Raw genomic sequence first — 18,964 nt, forward strand, 5'->3', positions numbered from 1 at the left:
GAAGAGAAAGGAAGGAAGGAAGGAGAGACACAGGAAGGAGGAAGGAGGGGCAGGCGGAGGGGGGAGAGAAGAAAAGAAAGCTCACTGGTGGTTGCCAGGGGCTGGAGAATGGAGAGTGGCTGCTAACAGGTACGGAGTTTTGTGGGGGGTTTTCTGGAGTAGGAAAATGTGATAAAATTAGATAGTGATGATGGTTGTACAATCTTGTGAAGATACTAAAAACCACTGAATTACATACTTTAAATGGGTGAATGTCATGATGTGTGAGTTATATCACAAATAAAAAGAGACAGGGAGCGAGAGACAAACAACTATGCAGACAAATAGGTAGACTCACACCTGACCTCATTCACTCCCTGGATTCCATTATCCCAACCACCATCTGCATTCTTGACCTTCCTTATTACATATGCAAGAAGGTCCTCTTTTCAGTTTGCACTAGTTTTTGTGGAGTTTCCATTACTTGCAAGTAAAGGAATATCAGCTCTCATTTTCATCACACACAAATGTTACGGGTTTCAGAAAACATCTAGAAAGCAGTTCACACTCGAGACCTGCACAAATGTCTCTGATTTTTATATACTTTCTCTAGAACACCAAAACAAGTTATTTCAGTGCTTTGACTAGTATTTACATCATATTTATATCATTTGTATTATGGGAGGCAGAAATGGATTTTACTTGCTGTGGAATCCTCAGCACCTAGAACAGGGCCAGACTTACTGCTCCGTTGAATGGTAAATGCATCTACAGAAACCATGCTACCGAGAGAGAGGCAGGGCTGCTGGAAGGTTTCAGTATGAGGTTACAGAAATGGCACTGGGTGCTCCCCTAGAAGACAGAGACTCAAGCTCCAGCTCTTCTACCCATAGCTCAGCACAGTTATTCATTACTTGAGATCTCTCTGCACAAAATGAGCTGACACCTAGCTTGTCTGATACATAACACAAAAAGATCACATGAGACAGCTAACCAAAATGCTTCAAGCCATGGGGTTGCCGGGCACGGTGGCTCACGACTGTAATCCCAGCATTGTGGGAGGCTAAGGAAGGCAGGTCACTTGAACTCAGGAGTTCAGGATCAGCCTGGGCAACATGGTGAGACCCCCGTCACTACAAAAAAATTCAAAAATTAGCTGGGCGTGGTGGCATGCGCCTATAGTCCAAGGACTTGGAAGGTTGAGGTAAGAGAGTCTCCTGAACCAAGGAGGCAGAAGTTACAGTGAGTCAAGACTGCGCCACTGCACTCCAGCCTGGGTGACAGAGCGAGAGCCTATCTCAAACACAAACAAACAAACAAACAAAAGATGCCATAGGTCTTCAACCCAACAAAGCAGTACCTGTATTTGGGGTCTTGCTGCTGGCACCTTACTGGGTCACATCCAGATGGCTTTCAGCCCTCATATTGCTTTAATTTAACTTTCCTCTCAAGGCCTTGCTACAGAACCAAAGAATGCACAGGCCTCGTTCAACCAACGCACCACAGTTTCTCCAAACCAACATTACCAGCCCAGCTACTTTCCAGACACAAAACATTGAAAAAGAACTTACAGGCCAGGCACGGTGGCTCACACCTGTAATCCCACCACTTTGGGAGGCTGAGGCCGGCAGATCACGAGCTCAGGAGATCAAGACCATCCTGGCTAACACGGTGAAGCCCCATCTCTACTAAAAATACAAAAAAAATTAGCCGGGCGTGGTGGCGGGCGCCTGTAGTCCCAGCTACTCGGGAGGCTGAGGCAGGAGAATGGCTTGAACCTGGGAGGCGGAGTTTGCAGTGAGCCAAGATTGCGCCACTGCACTCCAGCCTGGGTGACACAGTGAGACTCTGTCTCAAAAAAAAGAACTTACAATTACAAGCTACCCCCAACAGAAAAGCGATAAGGAGGCTGAAGAGGATGAGAAACATTTAAATGACATAAATGCCTCTTTGGTCCTCTTGACACTAAGATTTTGTCTATAGAAAATTATTTCTCTCCTGCTGGGCACCATGGCTCACGCCTGTAATCCCAGCACTTTTGAGAGGCTGAGCAGGCAGATCACCTGAGATCAGGAGTTTGAGACCAGCCTGGCCAACATGGTGAGACTCCATCTCTACTAAGAATACAAAAATTAGCCAGGTGTGGTGGTGCATGCCTGTAGTCCCAGCTACTCAGCAGGCTGAGGTGGGAGAATCACTTGAACTCGGGAGGCAGAGGTTGCGGTGAGCTGAGATGGTGCCACCACACTCCAGCCTGGGTGAGGGAGTGAGACTCTGTCTCAAAAAAAAAAGAAAAAGAAAATTATTTCCCTCCTACAGCAACATTCATTTTCATTTCTCTCCATATTACACCTCCTGTTGGGTTCAACAGAGACTTTGGAACAGACTACACTGCTTAAAAAAAAAAAAAAAAAAAAAAAGTGGGGGCAGCACTTCTGACGGCCCTGTGACTAGCCCTAGTTATATCGCTCCATCACTGATATGTGCTGAAATTGGAGGGGACTCTTCTCCAAGGACACAGCCTCTCCCCAGCAGTGGGTGGGCACCAGGCAGCGAGGAGTGAGGGTACCCAGAGTCTATAACAAGCCAGCCAGGCAGTGGAGTGCAGTGGGCTTAGTGGTGGCGTTGTCATTAAGTTGTTAAGTAAACTTTTCATTTTAGAATAGTTTTAGATTTTCCAGACAAGTTGCAAAGATAATACAGGGAGTCCCTGTACACTTCTCACTCTGGTTCCTGTTCTTATATCTTACATAATGTGGACATTTATCACACTAAGGAACCGACATTGGCACCTTACCATGAACTCAATGCCACACTTCATTCAGAGTTCTCCAGTTTCCACCCAATGTCCTTTTTCCGTCCCAGGACCCCTTCTGGGACATTGGATGTAATCGTCATGCTCCTTCTTTGATAGCCTTGACAGTTTTGAGAAATGCTGGTCAGGTATTCTGTGAAACATCCCTGCTCTGTGGGCTGTCTGAAGTTTTTTTTCCTGGCTAGACCGAAGGCTAGTGGTTTTTGATAATGGCTCTATCCAGGGGGCCAAACCGCCTGGACAGGAACCCTGGCTTTACCACATCTTAGCCATGTGGCCTTGGACAAATGAACCTCCATGGGCCTTCATTTCCTCATCGAAAGAAGAGGAAAAGCAAATACAATCTACCTCCCAGGAACTGTGGGGATTAAAGAGGCTAACTCTGAGAAAGAAGGTGAGTGGATAATCAGAAATGCTTCATGGAAAGCAGAGGTGGCCACTGACGCATTTAACAACACAGATACTGTGCCAGAGACCCAGCGCAAAGATTAGTAAGGGACACGCCTCATTCCCAGATGCCTGCAGTCCAACGGGGATGAAGTGCAAACAGATCATTGAAACTTGATATCAGGAGGACTAATGTGGGGATACACACAGGACTGGAGCCTGCGGTGTTGGAGGGGAAGCCAGACCGCTGAGGGATGAATAGGAGAAGCCCCCACGGAGTAGAGGGAGGAAGCCCCATGTTGAAAGGTCCAATTTTCTGCAAATTAGCCAAGTGCCAGTGTAGACTAAGACACACTGTAAATTGGCTTATGCAGCGCTACTTAATCACCCTCCATAAACTATTAACAGCTCTACACAATGAAACAATGAAGGCATTCACCTTTGTCCAGCACAAGAAAAAACAGTCTCAGACTAACCCGCCAAGCTCTACAAACCACTAAGGACTAAAATCACCTCCACCCTTACCAATAAAATGTGGGCAAAATTACTGTTTTACAATGCAATATACTCTTTTCAAATTATGTTTTAAAAGAACCACATAGTAGACAAGTCATTTTGAAGGATCCATTTTTAATTCTTTCTCAGTTTGAAAGGCCTTCAGTCACTCAAAATTTGGAAATTCCCAAGATCTCCCTCAGGGGAATCAAGGGGTAGGACAAAGTAGTGGCAGGGGGGCTGCAGTGAAGACCCTGCTGCAGTGAATGGAGAATGGGCCGAGCCCAGGAGGCTGACGTCTGAGGTCTGTCCATCAAATACAGCCATGTCCTGGTGAGGCAGCTCACCGGAGGCTCTGAGGCCCGAAGCCAAGGAAGGAAAGTTCCTCCTAGTTCCTATTGGCTCCTCATCAGCTTCTCCACTACCCCTGGATGACATGCCCCATCTAGACCAGAACAAAGGCCCTCTGCTTCCCCTATCTCGTTCCCAGGAAGCCTCTCGCCTCCTGAGGACCGATGGTAAGAACACCCAACAGGCTCAACCCAGCAAGAGCTCCTTCCCCAGCAGGACACTGAGACACCCAAAGGAATTTCCTAGGGGTGGATTCCAGCATCCCCATCCATCCATCTCCCTCCCACCCCATCCATCCTTCCCAAATACTCTGGCCATGATGTAAGCCGCCCTCTCCCCAACACCACAACACACACACACACACACACACACACACACACACACACACACACACACACTATGCCACCTGGTAAAAAGCCAAACTCCTGGCTAGAAGCAAGGACATGCGTGCAATAAACTTGCAAAACCCCCAGTGGTAAAGCCTTAATGCAAGGGGGGCCCTGCCACACAGCAGGGCGGGGGCAGGGAGGAGCAGGGCAGGAGCTCCCCTGGGAAGCCAGCATGCTGCTCCTCAACTGGACTGCAGATGACAGCCCCAGCTCCTGCCCTCTCCTCCTCAACACTCCTGGCCTCGCTTCTGCTCTCTGAAAAATGGAGTCCTTCTCTCCTTCTTAAGCCTCATGGAAGGAAGGAAACTACAAGCAGAGTAATCTCATGACTCAGAAGCCACAATCAGCAGTAGCCAGGCAAGCTCCCAATAAGCTCTCAGGTGTTTAGGTGATATGGCTCAAGCCTGTAATCCCAGCAGTTTGGGAGGCAGGGGTGGGAGGATCGCTTAAGCCCAGGAATTCAAGACCAGCCTGGACAATACTGTGAGACCTTATCTCTATATTTAAAGAAATGGTCTTGGCCAGGCACGGTGGCTCATGCCTGTAATCCCAGCACTTTGGGAGGCCTAGGTGGGTGGATCAACGGAGGTCAGGAGTTGGAGACCAGCCTGGCCAACACGGTGAAACCCTGTCTCTACTAAAAATACAAAAATTAGCTGGGCATGGTAGCACATGCCTGTAATCACACCTACACAGGAGGCTGCGGCAGAACTGCTTGAACCCAGGAGGCAGAGGCTGCAGTGAGCCGAGATCGTGCCACTGCGCTCCAGCCTGGGCAACAAAGCAAGGCTCCATCTCAAAAAAAAGAAAAGAAAAAAGAAAGAAATGGTCTAGAAAGGAGGCTCTCACCCCCGTCTTTACAGCAGAATCAGACAGTACCCAGGCACCAATCCAGCTGTGCAGAAGTGGAATGACAGGAGCTGAATCTTAGCAGCCTCCCCAGGATTCTGGGGTGCAGTGGGGTGGCAGGGCACTCCTGCACTGAGCCAGTGCTCCAGAGGGTGAGGTCAGGGACTTCCAGGTGGTTACCAAAAACACAAGGGTGCCTTCCCCACCTCTTGTCTGTGGATTCATCAATTCGGTGATTCTCAAACCTAGTCTGCCTCCAAAAAAATCTTGCATTAGCTCCGAACAAAGGAAGGAAGGGAGGAGAAGGGAGAGAGAGAGGAAAAGAAAGGAGAGAGGGAGGACGGGAAGGCAGAAGGAAGAAGGCAGGCAGGCAGGCGGGAAGGAAGGAAAGAAGGAAATCATATAAATTTTCTGTCAAGGAAACAATGCATTGTTCCTGAGTAATCTACTACAAAATGCTGGTATATACACCTCTGTGGCTATGATTTATTCCAATAATTAATGCTCACTGCAATTCAAGTATTTGTTTTGAAACTGTTTAGTTGAAAGACCAGTCATTTTAAAAGATACCATTTAAAAATTATTTTAGAAGTTCCCACAAAAGTATACATAACAAAACTGGCTTGCTAAATAAATATAGCCTGAAATTTACACTTCGTTAAAAAAAAAAAAAGTCCTTTATCAGCATGATTCGGAAACTCTGCAACGCCACCACAGATACTCCAATAAAATACCACAGCATCCTAGTCCAAGACATCCAAGACCTATGCAAAGACGTATGCCCTACTGGTGTTTGAAACAAGCATCCCTAGATGAACCCATGTAAAAATCTGTGTTGAAGCGCATACCTTGGCTTTTCAAAGGGCAATAAATCTTCCTTGCAGACTTCTACAGAATGCAGATGTGCTGCTCTCTCTCACCAACACCAGCAAACTGGAAGGCCTCCTGAGTCCCACAGTCTAAACTCTTTGTTCTCTGTGCAAATGCCACAGAGGTTTGTCAACAGATCCTGAAAATCTAGTGCAACATCCACTTATCTCCACGGCCTCCATTTACAGGCTACCCTGACAGCTCTCCCTGCGGGTGTGCCGTCATGGGCTACAAGATCTAGCGTGATTGTAGGGGGGCAGAGCCAAAAGGGTTGAAACCCCTCCAAGAGGTTTGTTTAAAATGCAAGAGTATCCTAGAAAAAGTAGCAACAGCAAACACTGCCTAAGTGGCTAGCAGAATTCAGAACCATTCTCGCCAACCAACTGCTTTTGAGCATTTCAAGAGTGTCACTCAAACTCTGCGGACCCTAATCATCTCAAGAACTCCTTGAACTCTTTTGTTCTAAGAAAGAGCTGGTCTGCAGGCCTGCGTGCCCTCTTGCTGTCATCAACCCCAGGCTGGGAGATAAGCACTGCTGGCAGGTAGTAGGGTCCCAGCAGCTGGACCAAGTATGGACAGTTCCACTTGGGGAAAAGCAGCGAGAATGACCACAAGCAGCTCACAGGGCCCCAGGGATAAAGCTTTCGGGAGCCCCCAGGTCAGCGTCTTTCAACCAGAGTTGCTAGGCAGAAATAAGGCAAGCCACATATGTAATTTTAAATTTTCTAATAATCACATTAAAAAAAAACTACAAAGAAACAGGTAAGATTACTTTTAATATTCTGTTTCTTAACCCAGAGATCCAAAGTATTACCGTTTCAAAATGTCATCATAAAAAAACACATCAATGAGCTAACTGGCATTCTTTTTTCCATAACCATTCTCAAATTTCTTTCTTTTTTTTTTTTTTTTTTTTGAGACAGTGTTCACTCTTATTGCCCAGGCTGGAGTGCACTGGCGTGATCTCAGTTCACTGCAACCTCCGCCTCCAGGGTTCAAGCGATTCTCCTGCCTCAGCATCCCGAATAGGTGGGATTACAGGGGCCCGCCACACCCGGTTAATTTTGTATCTTTAGTAGAAACGGGGTTTCACCATGTTGGCCAGGCTGGTCTCGAACTCCTGACCTCAGGTGATCCGCCCACCTCAGCCTCTCAAAGTGCTGGGATTACAGGTGTGAGCCACCACACCTGGCCCCATTGTCAAATTCTAATGTGTGTTGTATGATCCCTGCACATCTCAACTTGGAACAGCCATACTTCAAGTGCCCAAATATCACAAAGTGATAGTGGCTAAAGCACTGGACAGACCAGTTCTAGATGCTAAAATCTAGAGATGTAATTCAGTAGGCAAAAGTACATGGTGGCTCACGTCTGTAATCCCAGCACTTTGGGAGGCTGAGGTGGGCAGATCACCTGAGGTCAGGAGTTCGAGACCAGCCTGGCCAACATGGTGAAACCCCGTCTCTACTAAAAATACAAAAATTAGCTGGGCGTGGCGGTGGGTGCCTGTAATCCCAGCTATTTGGGAGGCTGAGGCAGGAGAATCACTTGAGCCCGGGAGGCAGAGGTTGCAGTGAGCCAAGATCATGCCGCTGCACTCCAGCCTGGGTGACAGAACCAGACTCTGTCTCAAAAAAAAAAAAAAAAAAAAAAAAGTGCTAGCGTGTGAGCAAAGATAACAGACACAAATGCAATGTTTTCATTATGTTTGCTTTTCCTCATTTTAGGAAACAATGTACAAAATTCCCCAGTGACAGCCAACCTGCCTCATCCTAATCTACTTTACTTCAACATTCACCTGAGGAGACAAGCAGAAAAATATTTTTCCCTACTTCTGAAATAATAAAAGAATGTGGCTGGGCGCGATGACTCACGCCTGTAATCCCAGCACTTCGGGAGGTGGAGGCGGGCAGATCACCTGAGGTCAGGAGTTCGAGACCAGCTTGCCCAACATGGTGAAACATCCGTCTCTACTAAACTACAAAAAATTAGCAGGGCGTTGTGGCGGGTGCCTGTAATCCCAGCTACTCAGGAGGCTGAGGCAGGAGAATCGCATGAACCTGGGAGGCAAAGCTTAAGCCGAGATCATGTCACAGCAGGCCTGGGCAACAAGAGGGAAACTCAGTTTCAAAAAAAAAAAAAAAAAACAATGTGATAAATCAGAATTGCTACAAGAATGTAAATTGTACAGGTCCAGTGTATAAAATAATTTAAGCCAGGTGCAGTGTCTCTCGCCTGTTATCCCAGCACTTTGGGAGGTCGAGGCAGGTGGATCACCTGATGTCAAGAGTTCAGGGCCAACCTGGCCAACACGGTGAAACCCCAACTCTACTAAAAATACAAAAATTAGCCAAGAGAGGTGGTGGGTGCCTGTAATCCCAGCTACTTGGGAGGCTGAGGCAGGAGAACTGCTTGAACCCAGGAGGCAGAGGTTGCAGTGAGCAGAGATCGCGGCACTGCTCTCCAGCCTGGGCAACACAGCAAGATGCTGTCTCAAAAAAAAAAAAAAGATTTAAACAGCTCTGGGAAACTTAGTATAAAAATTGCCCCGCGATATCTTTTATCAAGAGAAGGAGGAAAAACACATCTGTTTCCTAAAGTACAAAACTCACAGCAATTTCAACAGCAATGTTTTCTAAATTCTTGAACACTGAATTGCACAGGTCAGTTCCTTATTTAAGTTATTGGTCATTCAGAGTTAAGACAAATAAAACTAGACAATTAATTATATACCAAATAGCAGAAAAATATGTGCTTTCACCTAAAAACTGCCCTCTCTGCCTCCCAACCATGCTCAGATCATTTCAACACGATCATGGAAAGAGAGGAGTTTTGCAGATGTAGAAACAGTGGTCTAAGGCAAATGTGTTTTTAATTAGAGTTTGCAGGGGCTAGAGGTTAGACACTGTAGTGCGCCTGAACAGAGAAAAAAACTACCCTGGAGCCTAGAATGTGACAGGTCTGAAGACTGACTGCAGAAAAACGTGTAAATTCCCACCACCATCCAGCAGGGAGGTGAGCAGCTTTCAAGAGGCAAATTAGCTTTTCAAAAGACGGGGGACCGATCCATCCGGTGACAATTGGATAGAGCAGCCAGGCCATCTGTTCTCACCACCTCCCAGGTCCAATTCCCCTCCCTAGTCCCCCAAACCCACCCCATCCCTCTTCATTCTATGCCAACTAGCAACCAGCATGATCCTCCCAAAAGTACACACCTCCCTAAATCTTGCTTTTTTTTTTGAGACAGAGTCTTGCTCTGTCGCCCAGGCTGGAGTGCAATGGTGCCACCTCGGCTCATTGCAACCTTCTCCTCGTGGGTTCAAACAATTCTCCTGCCTCAGCCTCCCGAGTAGCTGGGATTACAGGCACCCACCATCACACCTAGCTAATTTTTATATTTTTAGTAGAGACGAAGTTTCACCATGTTGGCCAGGCTGGTCTCGAACTCCTGACTGAGGTGATCCACCCACCTTGGCCTCCCAAAGTGTTGGCATGAGCCACCACGCCTGGCCCCTTGCTTAAAATCTTTTTTATTCTAACAAAATCCCTCCAGTGCAGCCTGTAGACTGTGCATGATCTGGCTCCTGCCTGCCCCTCCAGCGCTGTCTCAGCCCCCCTCTCCCGAGACTCTTCTCAGCTCTCACCCAGGCTGAGCTCATTCTCACCCTAGCCTGTTGCTTTGCCAACAACACCAATGCATCCTCTGGCTTCGGCATTCACATACATTACCTCCTCTCAGAGGCCCTCGCTGGCCTGCTGGGCGCCCCTCCTCCGTCAGTCAGCTTGCTGCATGTACCTTTGTCCCCAGGTGCCAGCCCTCCCTGCCAGACCACCCGTGCTGGTTCTACTCTCCATCCCAGCACACAAGGTGGTGCCCAGCAAAGAAGGCAGGAAGGAGGATTTCCAACAACCCAAGAACCTGGTGAACTTCAGTATAAACTCCACCCATCTGGAAACTTTGCCAGAGGAGTGTATTTGTCTCTTACCAGCCCTGCCCTATTAACAATGACCTTCACCTTTCGCGTCCAACTCACTTCCCCAAGCTTACCTCTACGGCATTTAAATAGGTGAGAAGACTCCTTTTACAGATTCTACAGTTCCCATTTATAGAAACCAATAATAAAAGTGATACCCACACCCTAAAAATACATCAAAATCCTAAATTACCTACTGACACCCGCCATCTTTTAGACTTCCCTACAATGAGTACCAGGCACCTGATTCACTCACAGCCTTGCCCTCTGTGCTACCCCAGTGCAGAGTGGCCTGTCGTTTTCTAGATGCAGAGAGGGCAATAGGAATTCCCATTCCCACCCCTAACTGCTTGGTTCCCTGGCACGTTCTAGAGCCAGACCATCATGAAGCCATATTTTCCACACAGAAATGAGTTCATTTAAAATGTCTGATTTTGAGAAGCTGTTTGCTTTTTCAGCCCAGGCTAAGGTACACAAAAGTATTTTCCAGAAGTCTAACATAGTGTTCTGCTTCTTTCATGCACCCCAAGTTATGTTACCTTTTATTTTCTTTATTTTTTATTTTTTTAAATTTGTTTTGAGATGGATTTTCCAGGGTGGAATTCAGAGGCGCAATATGGGCTCACTGCAACCTCCACCTCTCGGATTCAAGCGATTCTCCTGCCTCAGCCTCCCAAGTAGTTGGGATTACAGGTGCCCACCACCAGGCCCAGCTAATTTTTTTTTTTTTAAGTACAATTTCCATTTTATTTTTCTCCAGAGAATAGTCTGTCTTCAGTCTTTAAGAACTCAGCTCCTTACATGGGCTTTGGTGGGGGACATGGGGCAGCACCCGCAGGTCTAAATCAGGGTGGGGGTGTTCGGTCCTTGCGGGCTTCACGAGATCGATTCCTGACTACTTTGCTGTGAACTGCACAACTCAGACAGTAATGTAACTTCACATACAGCTTGGGAAGCACATATGCATCGAAGACGCTCGCTTCAGAAATGTCCCTGACTGCTGCAGCCTCCACTATGTTTCAAATGACGAATTTCTTGATGGCCTTGTCCTTGGGCACGCATTGGGCACAGTTAGTGCAGCGAATAGGCTGCACGTGGCCGCGGCCCTTTTTGGCACGACCATTGTTCCTTCTTTTCTTTGTCATCTTGGAAGCACGGACCGGAGAGAGGCCCGGCTAATTTTTTGTATTTTTAGTGGAGATGGGGTTTCAGTCAAGCTTGTCTCAAACTCCTGACCTCAGGTGATCCACCCGCCTTGGCGTCCCAAAGTGCTGGGATTACAGGCTTAAGCCACCGCGCCCAGGGCCATCTTTTAAGTAAATTCATTTCACCTGGAGAACAACCACCATCAAAAATTTCAAATGCATTTATTCATGCTACAAATATTTATTTAGCCCTCGTGGCTGACAAGGCACAGTGCCAGGCCCAGAAGGACATGGAATTCAATGGCAAGGACATGGGCTTCTGAATCCAGACCAGGCTCTGATCTCCCAATGCCTCGTAACCTTGGAGAATAATCCTAACAGCTGACACATTGACCCTGTGCAGGCCTCTGTCCTAAACGCTTCACACGCACTAACTTGCTTAATTCTTAAAACACCCTGTGAGTGAGTAACTAATAACACTCCCTACCAGGCGCGATGGCTCACACCTGTAATCCCAGCACTTGGGAGGCCAAGGCGGGCGGATCATGAGGTCTGGAGTTGAAGACCAGCCTGACCAACATGGTGAAACCCTGTCTCTACTAAAAATACACAAATTAGCTGGGCATGGTAGCGCATGCCTGTAATCCTAGCAACTCGGGAGGCTGAGGCAGGAGAATCACTTGAACCCGGGAGGCGGAGGTTGCATGCAGCGAGCTGAGATCGTGCCATTGCACTCCAGCCTGGCGACAGAGCAAGACTCCATTTCAAAAATAATAATAATAATAATGCTCCCATCTTACAGACATGGGAAACGAGGCATGGAGCAGATAAAGAACTTGCCCACGGTCCCAGAGCTAACAGGTGGTAAACGGGTTCAGTTTTTCTCCTCTTTTTGAAATAGCTTTACTGATTGGCTTTCATAAGCCAGTTTCCTATTAATATTTTACAAATGCAGATAATAAGCATCAGTCCACAAAGCAGCTAAGAGGTTAAATAAGGGAACAAATATTAGAAAATAGTCCAGCCTAGCACCTGGCATAGAGAACTGCTCAACAGCCTGAAAAAGGAATAGAAGCCAGCCTGCTCTCAAACGGTTTAATCAGAGAAAAACCTTGTAAATAACAGAAAGTGGCCATAATAAAGTGCAGAGAGGAATGACATAAGAAGTGCACATAAAATACAAAGGGAGATTATGGGCTTAGATGGGAGTGAGGACCTGCGTTCCATGAGCTAAAGTATTTGAAAATGACAGGCTGGGTTGTGGGGTATTGTGAAATACAGATTTGGTCAGCGTCGTTGTCCTCTGACATCCAACTCTAAGATCCTTGCAATCTTCAAAGTGTAAGTGTCTTGTATGCCATGAGTTGACTGGTGGCTGGTAGCCCCTAGGTGGTTTCAGGATGGGGGCTGCTCACAGGAAAGACCAAGGCAGAGAAAGGAGAGGGGCTGAAGGTTGACCAGTAACCAGTGAAAGAATCAGTCATGGTTGCGTCATAAAGCTTCTGTAAAAACCCAAAAGGACAGAGCTTCCGGACAGCTGGACACATGGGGGTTTCTGGAGGGTGGCACACCTAGGGAGAGCACAGAAGCTCCCAGACCCTTCCCACACACCTAGCCCTATGCGCCTCTTCATCTGGTGGTCTGGGTAACCTTTGTGATATCCTTTACCACTAGCCAGTAAACGTAAGCCAGTGTTCCCTTGAGTTCTGTGAGCTGCTCCAGCAAATTAACTGAAACCCAGGAGAAGACCAAGGGAACCCTGATGTACAGGCTGCTGATCAGAAGCACAGGTGCAGCAACCTGCGGCTTGTGACTATCATCAAAAATGGGGAGCAGACTTACAGGACTGAGCCCTCAACCTGTGGGGTCTGACGCCGGGTAGACAGTGTCAGAACTGAACTGAATGAGGGGGCGCCCAGCTGGTGTCTGCTGCAGAACTGATTGCTTGCCTGGTGTCTGGGGAACCCCTCACCCCACAACATCTGGTGTCAGCAGTGTGTTGTGAGGCCGGGCGCGGTGGCTCACGCCTGTAATCCCAGCACTTTGGGAGGCCGAGGCGGGCAGATCAAGAGGTCAGGAGATCGAGACCATCCTGGCTAACACGGTGAAACCCCGTCTCTACTAAAAATTCAAAAAATTAGCCGGGCGTGGTAGCGGGCACCTGTAGTCCCAGCTACTCAGGAGCCTGAGGCAAGAGAATGGCGTAAACCCAGGAGGCGGAGCTTGCAGTGAGCCGAGATCGCACCACTGCACTCCAGCCTGGGCGACAGAGCAAGACTCCATCTCAAAAAAAAAGAAGTGTGTTGTGAAAGTTTAGTAGAAGAAACTCAGTTTACTTATTCCTCTACATCCTCAGAGCTCAGATTGCTGAGTTTAATACTGGGACTAAATCACCCAAAGCACAAACTACATCAGAACAACCCAGTGCCTCTACTCAGTGAGTCTTGCATATGTAACACACCGAACATCAGGCAGCAAATCTTGCTTGATGCGGAGGGCACGCTGCATCCCTTGTTCTAGAGATGGTATGGCGATCTGTAAGCTACCCAGCACACAGGTGGCTTCCCAAGCTTCTGAAGGAAAGCACCTCCAAGAATGGACTCGGTATTCCACAAAGACTCAACCTCCCATCCTTGTCTGGGCTCATTCTGCAAAGCTCACTGTTATTAATATCTTCTGAGGACAACCATCTCCCTCACCGACCTTGAGCCCTTACTGTGTCTGAGCGTGCCCTTACACCCAGAGTCCACTGCTCTCAACAGAAGAGAGGGCAGGGGGACAGCTGGAGGGAAGGAGCAACAAAAGGAATATTCTCCCAACCCTAAGGCTAGTAGGTCTCCCTGCAATCAGAGCCACCTCCCTGACACTCACCCTCCTGTCCTGCAGGAACAGCCACCAGCCAGCCGGCCAGCCAGGGCAATGAGTCCATCTCAGACCTCCACTGACCGATAAGGGCTGCAAAACGAGAAAGTTCCATTCCAGAGTCTGCCAAAGAAAAAGATGGGTACCTTGGATGCAACTCACTTCCAAATACATGTTGTGGCTCTCAAGGACCAAGCGATCTTCTTTTGTTTGCTTTAACAAATAAATTCCCTGCCACCAGTAAAACTAAGAAATTTAACTCCTGATTGCAAAGATCAGGAGTGGGTGGGTAGCATCTTCACACATGAACAATGTGTGTGTCAAGGGTGAGAACTTAAGGAGTTAGAGCAGCTTGTTAACAAGGTGACATCTGAGTAGGGACAACCACTCAGTAATTGCTAAGTCCAATTTCCTGTTCCCTATCTTCCATGGCAAGTTGAAAAAAAGAAAAAGAGAAAGAAAAGCACTCATAGATTAGAATGGATACATCCTCAACTGCAACACCTGTCAAATGCAACAGAGATTTCTTACACTTGGCATTTTCACAAAAAAGTGACAACAGTGTCACACATACCCCATATCCCTTAACAGGCCCTGAAGGCAACTCCTGCCTGGCAGGATGGCTGCTATCCCAGTCCCCATGCCACTAGCAGACTTTAGGGTGCACCTGGTAGGTGCCAGGAGTAGGGTCCAGAATGGACCCCCCATTCCTCAACACCACACCCTGGAATGAGGATCCAATGGGTCGCTCCTAGGATGAAAAGAATTTGAGTCCTTCAGCTCGAGGGTCTAAAGCACTTTTCTCAGCAGCAACACCACTGACACTTGGGGCTGCATAATCATATCCTGAGCATGGTAGGAAGTTTAGCACCATTCCTGGCTTCTACTCCCTAGATAACCCTGCCCCTAGGTGTCACAAGCAAAAATAGCTCTAAATATTGCCAAATGTCCCCTGGAGGCAAAATCGCACTGTTGAGAAACCACCGCTCTAGAGAGAAGAGAGCTACTGCTTCTTCAGGCCCAGGAACATCCCACCTGGAAACAACTTTAAATCATTAACTACCAAGGGCTGGATGTCAGAAGCCAGCATGGCCAAAACCACTTTAGCATCATCATCTCTCCAAACTTCCGCCTTCTCTATGCCTATCTCGAAGGTCACTGCAATCACTAGGTTGGCCAAAAAGGACAGTCTCAACACTTTCATCCCCCACATCCAAGAAGTGCCAGAAGTTACCCTTCTGCAGTAATGTCTCCTGACCCATCCCCTTGCCTCTCAAGCCCCTTGGCTAATGTAGAGAAGAAAGAAAAGTATCTGGCCAGGCACGGTGGCTCACGCCTGTAATCCGAGCACTTTGGGAGGCCGAGGCAGGTGGATCACCTGAGGTCAGGAGATCGAGACCATCCTGGCTAACACGATGAAACCCCGTCTCTACTAAAAATACAAAAAAATTAGCCAGGCATGATGGCACACGCCTATAGTCCCAGCTACTCGGGAAGCTGAGGCAGGAGAATCACTTGAACCCGGAAGGTGGAGGTTGCAGTGAGCCAAGAACATGCCACTGCACTCCAGCCTGGGCGACAGAATGAGACTCCATCTCAAAAAAAAGAAAAGAAAGAAAGAAAAGCATCTATATTCAGGAACCCACAAGAACATCGCCATTTCTGGTAGCCACTTGAAACATTTTATATGCTGTTTCTTTACTTGCCTCTTTATTAACTTTTATTTATTAAATGTTGGAGCCAGGATTCAAAACCGAAGTAATTCCAGGGCACATGCTCTTGTAATTATACTACACTGCCTCTCAAATGGGAGGCAGAGAATGAGCCAACAAAGGAAACCAAAAATAATGGTTTCAGCACAACAGACTCAGAAGACCCAAGGAGAAGGCATCCAACGCTATGGAAAAGACTGAAAGTCCCCACTGATCACCAAGTCTGCTGATCAACAGGTCACGGGAGATTGCATTTTCCTTTAGAGTGATTTACTGAAAAAAAGAAAAAAAAGGTTACACAAAAGGACAATTTCATCCATCCTGAAATGAGCCCGGGCACTAACAATGTCCGAAAGGATTATGCAGACAATATTAAAAAATATTTTTAATTACAGGATTTACATAAGGAGACATATGCTTCCTCTTTAAGAAACTACCCACAGAATACACAACTCACTGTGGGAAAAGGGCAAGCAAAGTGTATTTATGGTTTGGTTTTTAAATGTAACTATCATAGAAAACATAAGAAATCTATGCTTTGGCATTTCCAGAGAGCAGCTGCTGAGAAGGAAATGAGGGTGGGTAAAGGATACATTCACATGGTTTCCTTTTTCTGAGCTTTCAACTTTACTGGAAAATGTAATATAAAAATTTATCTTTACCTCTCTTTTATTAAAAAAGCAAAACATTTGATGATCACTTACAACTAAGGCAAACATGGCCAGGCTCGGTGGCTCACGCCTGTAATCCCAACACTTTGGGAGGCCAAGGCAGGTGGATCACTTGAGGTCAGGAGTTTGGGACCAGCCTGGCCAACATGGCAAAACCCTGTCTCTACTAAAAATACAAACATCAGCTGGGTGTGGTGGCATACGCCTCTAATTCCAGCTACTCGGGAGGCTGAGGCACGAGAATCCCTTGAACCCAGAGACAAAGGTTGCAGTGAACCAAGATTGTGCCACTGCACTCCATCCAGCCTGGGTGACAGAGTGAGACTCTTGCTCAAAATATAATAGGCTGGGCACAGTGGCTCACGCCTGTAATCCCAGCACTTTGGGAGGCCGAGGTGGATGGATCACTTGAGGTTAGGAGTTCGAGAGCAGCCTGGCCAATATGGTGAAACCTGGTCTCTACTAAAAATACAAAAATTAGCTGGGTGTGATAGCACACGCCTGTAATCCCAGCTACTCAGGAGGCTGAGGCAGGAGAATCGCTTGAACCCGGGAGATGAAGGTTACAGTGGGCCGAGATCATGCCACTGCACTCCAGTCAGCAAGACTCTGTCTCGAAAAAATGAAATAAAATAAAATAAATTTGTTAGGTAAACCAATTAAAAACAGAGGTACAAAGTGGGGCCTTTGGGAAATATGCCATGACACTAATAAAAACAGATCCAATCCAATCTCTTTAAATATGGGCCTTCTTGCCAATAGAAATCAACATAACTATTGAAACATACACATTATATATAGACAGATATAGATATGATAAATAAGTTTATAACCATATTTGTTACAATGCGTTTTACACACATTTACTCATATAAAACAGAGCCAACACTGGAATATCGGAATGTACTGATGCATGCTACAACATAGATGAATCTTGAAGACATTATGCCCAGTGAAAGCAGCCAAACACAAAAGGTCACCTATTGTGTGACTACATTTACGTGAAATATCCAGAACAGATAATTCCATAGAGACAGAAAGCAAATTGGAGGTTGTCAGGGGCTGGGAAGAAGGGAGAATAAGGAGTGACTGCTGAACAGGTGCTATGTCTTGGACATTGTATTAGTCCATTTTCATACTGCTATGAAGAAATACCTGAGACTGGGCAATTTATAAAGAAAAAGAGGTTTAATGGACTCACAGTTCCACATGGGTGGAGAGGCTGCATAATCATGGCAGAAGGTGAAGGAGGTGCAAAGGCATGTCTTACACGGTGGCAGGCAAGAGGGCATGTCCAGGGGAACTGCCCTTTATAAAACCATCAGATTGGCCAGGCGCGGTGGCTCACGGCCGTAATCCCAGAACTTTGGGAGGCCGAGGTGGGCGGATCACAAGGTCAGGAGTTCGAGACCAGCCTGACCACATGGTGAAACCTTGCCTCTACTAAAAATACAAAAAATTAGCCAGCTGTGGTGGTGCGTGCCTGTAATCCCAGAACTCAGGAGGCTGAGGCAGCAGAATCGCTTGAACCCAGGAGACGGAGGTTGCAGTGAGCTGAGATCACACCACTGCACTCCAGCCCAGCCAACAGAGCGAAACTCCATCTCAAAAAAAAAAAAAAAAAACCATCAGATCTTGTGAGACTTATTTACCATCACTATTGTGAGAACAGCACAGAAAAACCCTGCCCCCATGATTCAATTACCTTCCACTGGGTCCCTCCAACGACACATGGGGATTATGGGAGCTACAATTCAAGATGAGATTTGGGTTGGGACACAGCCAAACCACATCAGACATGATTTGTTTAGCCCTACCAAGTCGCATGTTGACATCTGATCCCCAGTGATGGAGGCGGGCCTGGTGGGAAGTGTTCATGATCGTGGGGGCAGATCCCTCATGAATAGCTTGCAGGAACTCATTCTTACAGGGATGAGTGAATTCTCACTCTTAGTTCCTATGAGAACTGGTTGTTGAAAAGAGCCTGGCACTCTCCCCTCTCTATTGCTTCCTCTCTCACCGTGTGATCTGCATACGGAGACTCCTCTTTGGCTTTTGCTCTGAGTGGAAGCTTCCTGAGGCCTCACCAGAAGCAGATACTGGTGCCATGCTTCTTATACAGCCGCAGAACCATGAGCCAAATAGACTTCTTTTTCTTATAAATTACTCAGCCTCAGGTATTCCTTTATAGCAACAAAAATGGACTAAGACAACAGGTATGGGTTTTATTTAGGGGTATTGAAATTGTTCTGAAATTAGAGGTGATAGTTTCACAACAACGTAGATGCACTGGCTGCTACTGAATTGTACATTTAGAAAAAGTTAATTTTGTTATACGAATCTCACCTTAAAAAATAAAATTTTTAAAAATCAGAGCTGAAAATCCTGAAACAATCCAGTTCGTTTTTGTTTTTGTTTCTTTTTTCCCTGTTTACATCCAGGAAATTTGAGTTGAGTCCAGAAAG

The 18,964-nt window shown here is 46.9% G+C and overlaps 1 protein-coding gene and 1 pseudogene across 1 annotated transcript in view; both read right to left on the reverse strand.

The window, feature by feature from the left end:
- The window catches only part of MYO10 (myosin X), a 270,607-nt gene that overhangs the window by 225,631 nt on the left and 26,012 nt on the right, over positions 1–18,964 (reverse strand). The gene's annotated exons all lie outside the window — the stretch shown is intronic.
- Positions 6,623–11,397, reverse strand: LOC129397731 (small ribosomal subunit protein eS26-like; annotated as a pseudogene).

Source organism: Pan paniscus, chromosome 4 (assembly GCF_029289425.2).
Source record: "Pan paniscus chromosome 4, NHGRI_mPanPan1-v2.0_pri, whole genome shotgun sequence".
NCBI classification, from domain to species: domain Eukaryota; kingdom Metazoa; phylum Chordata; class Mammalia; order Primates; family Hominidae; genus Pan; species Pan paniscus.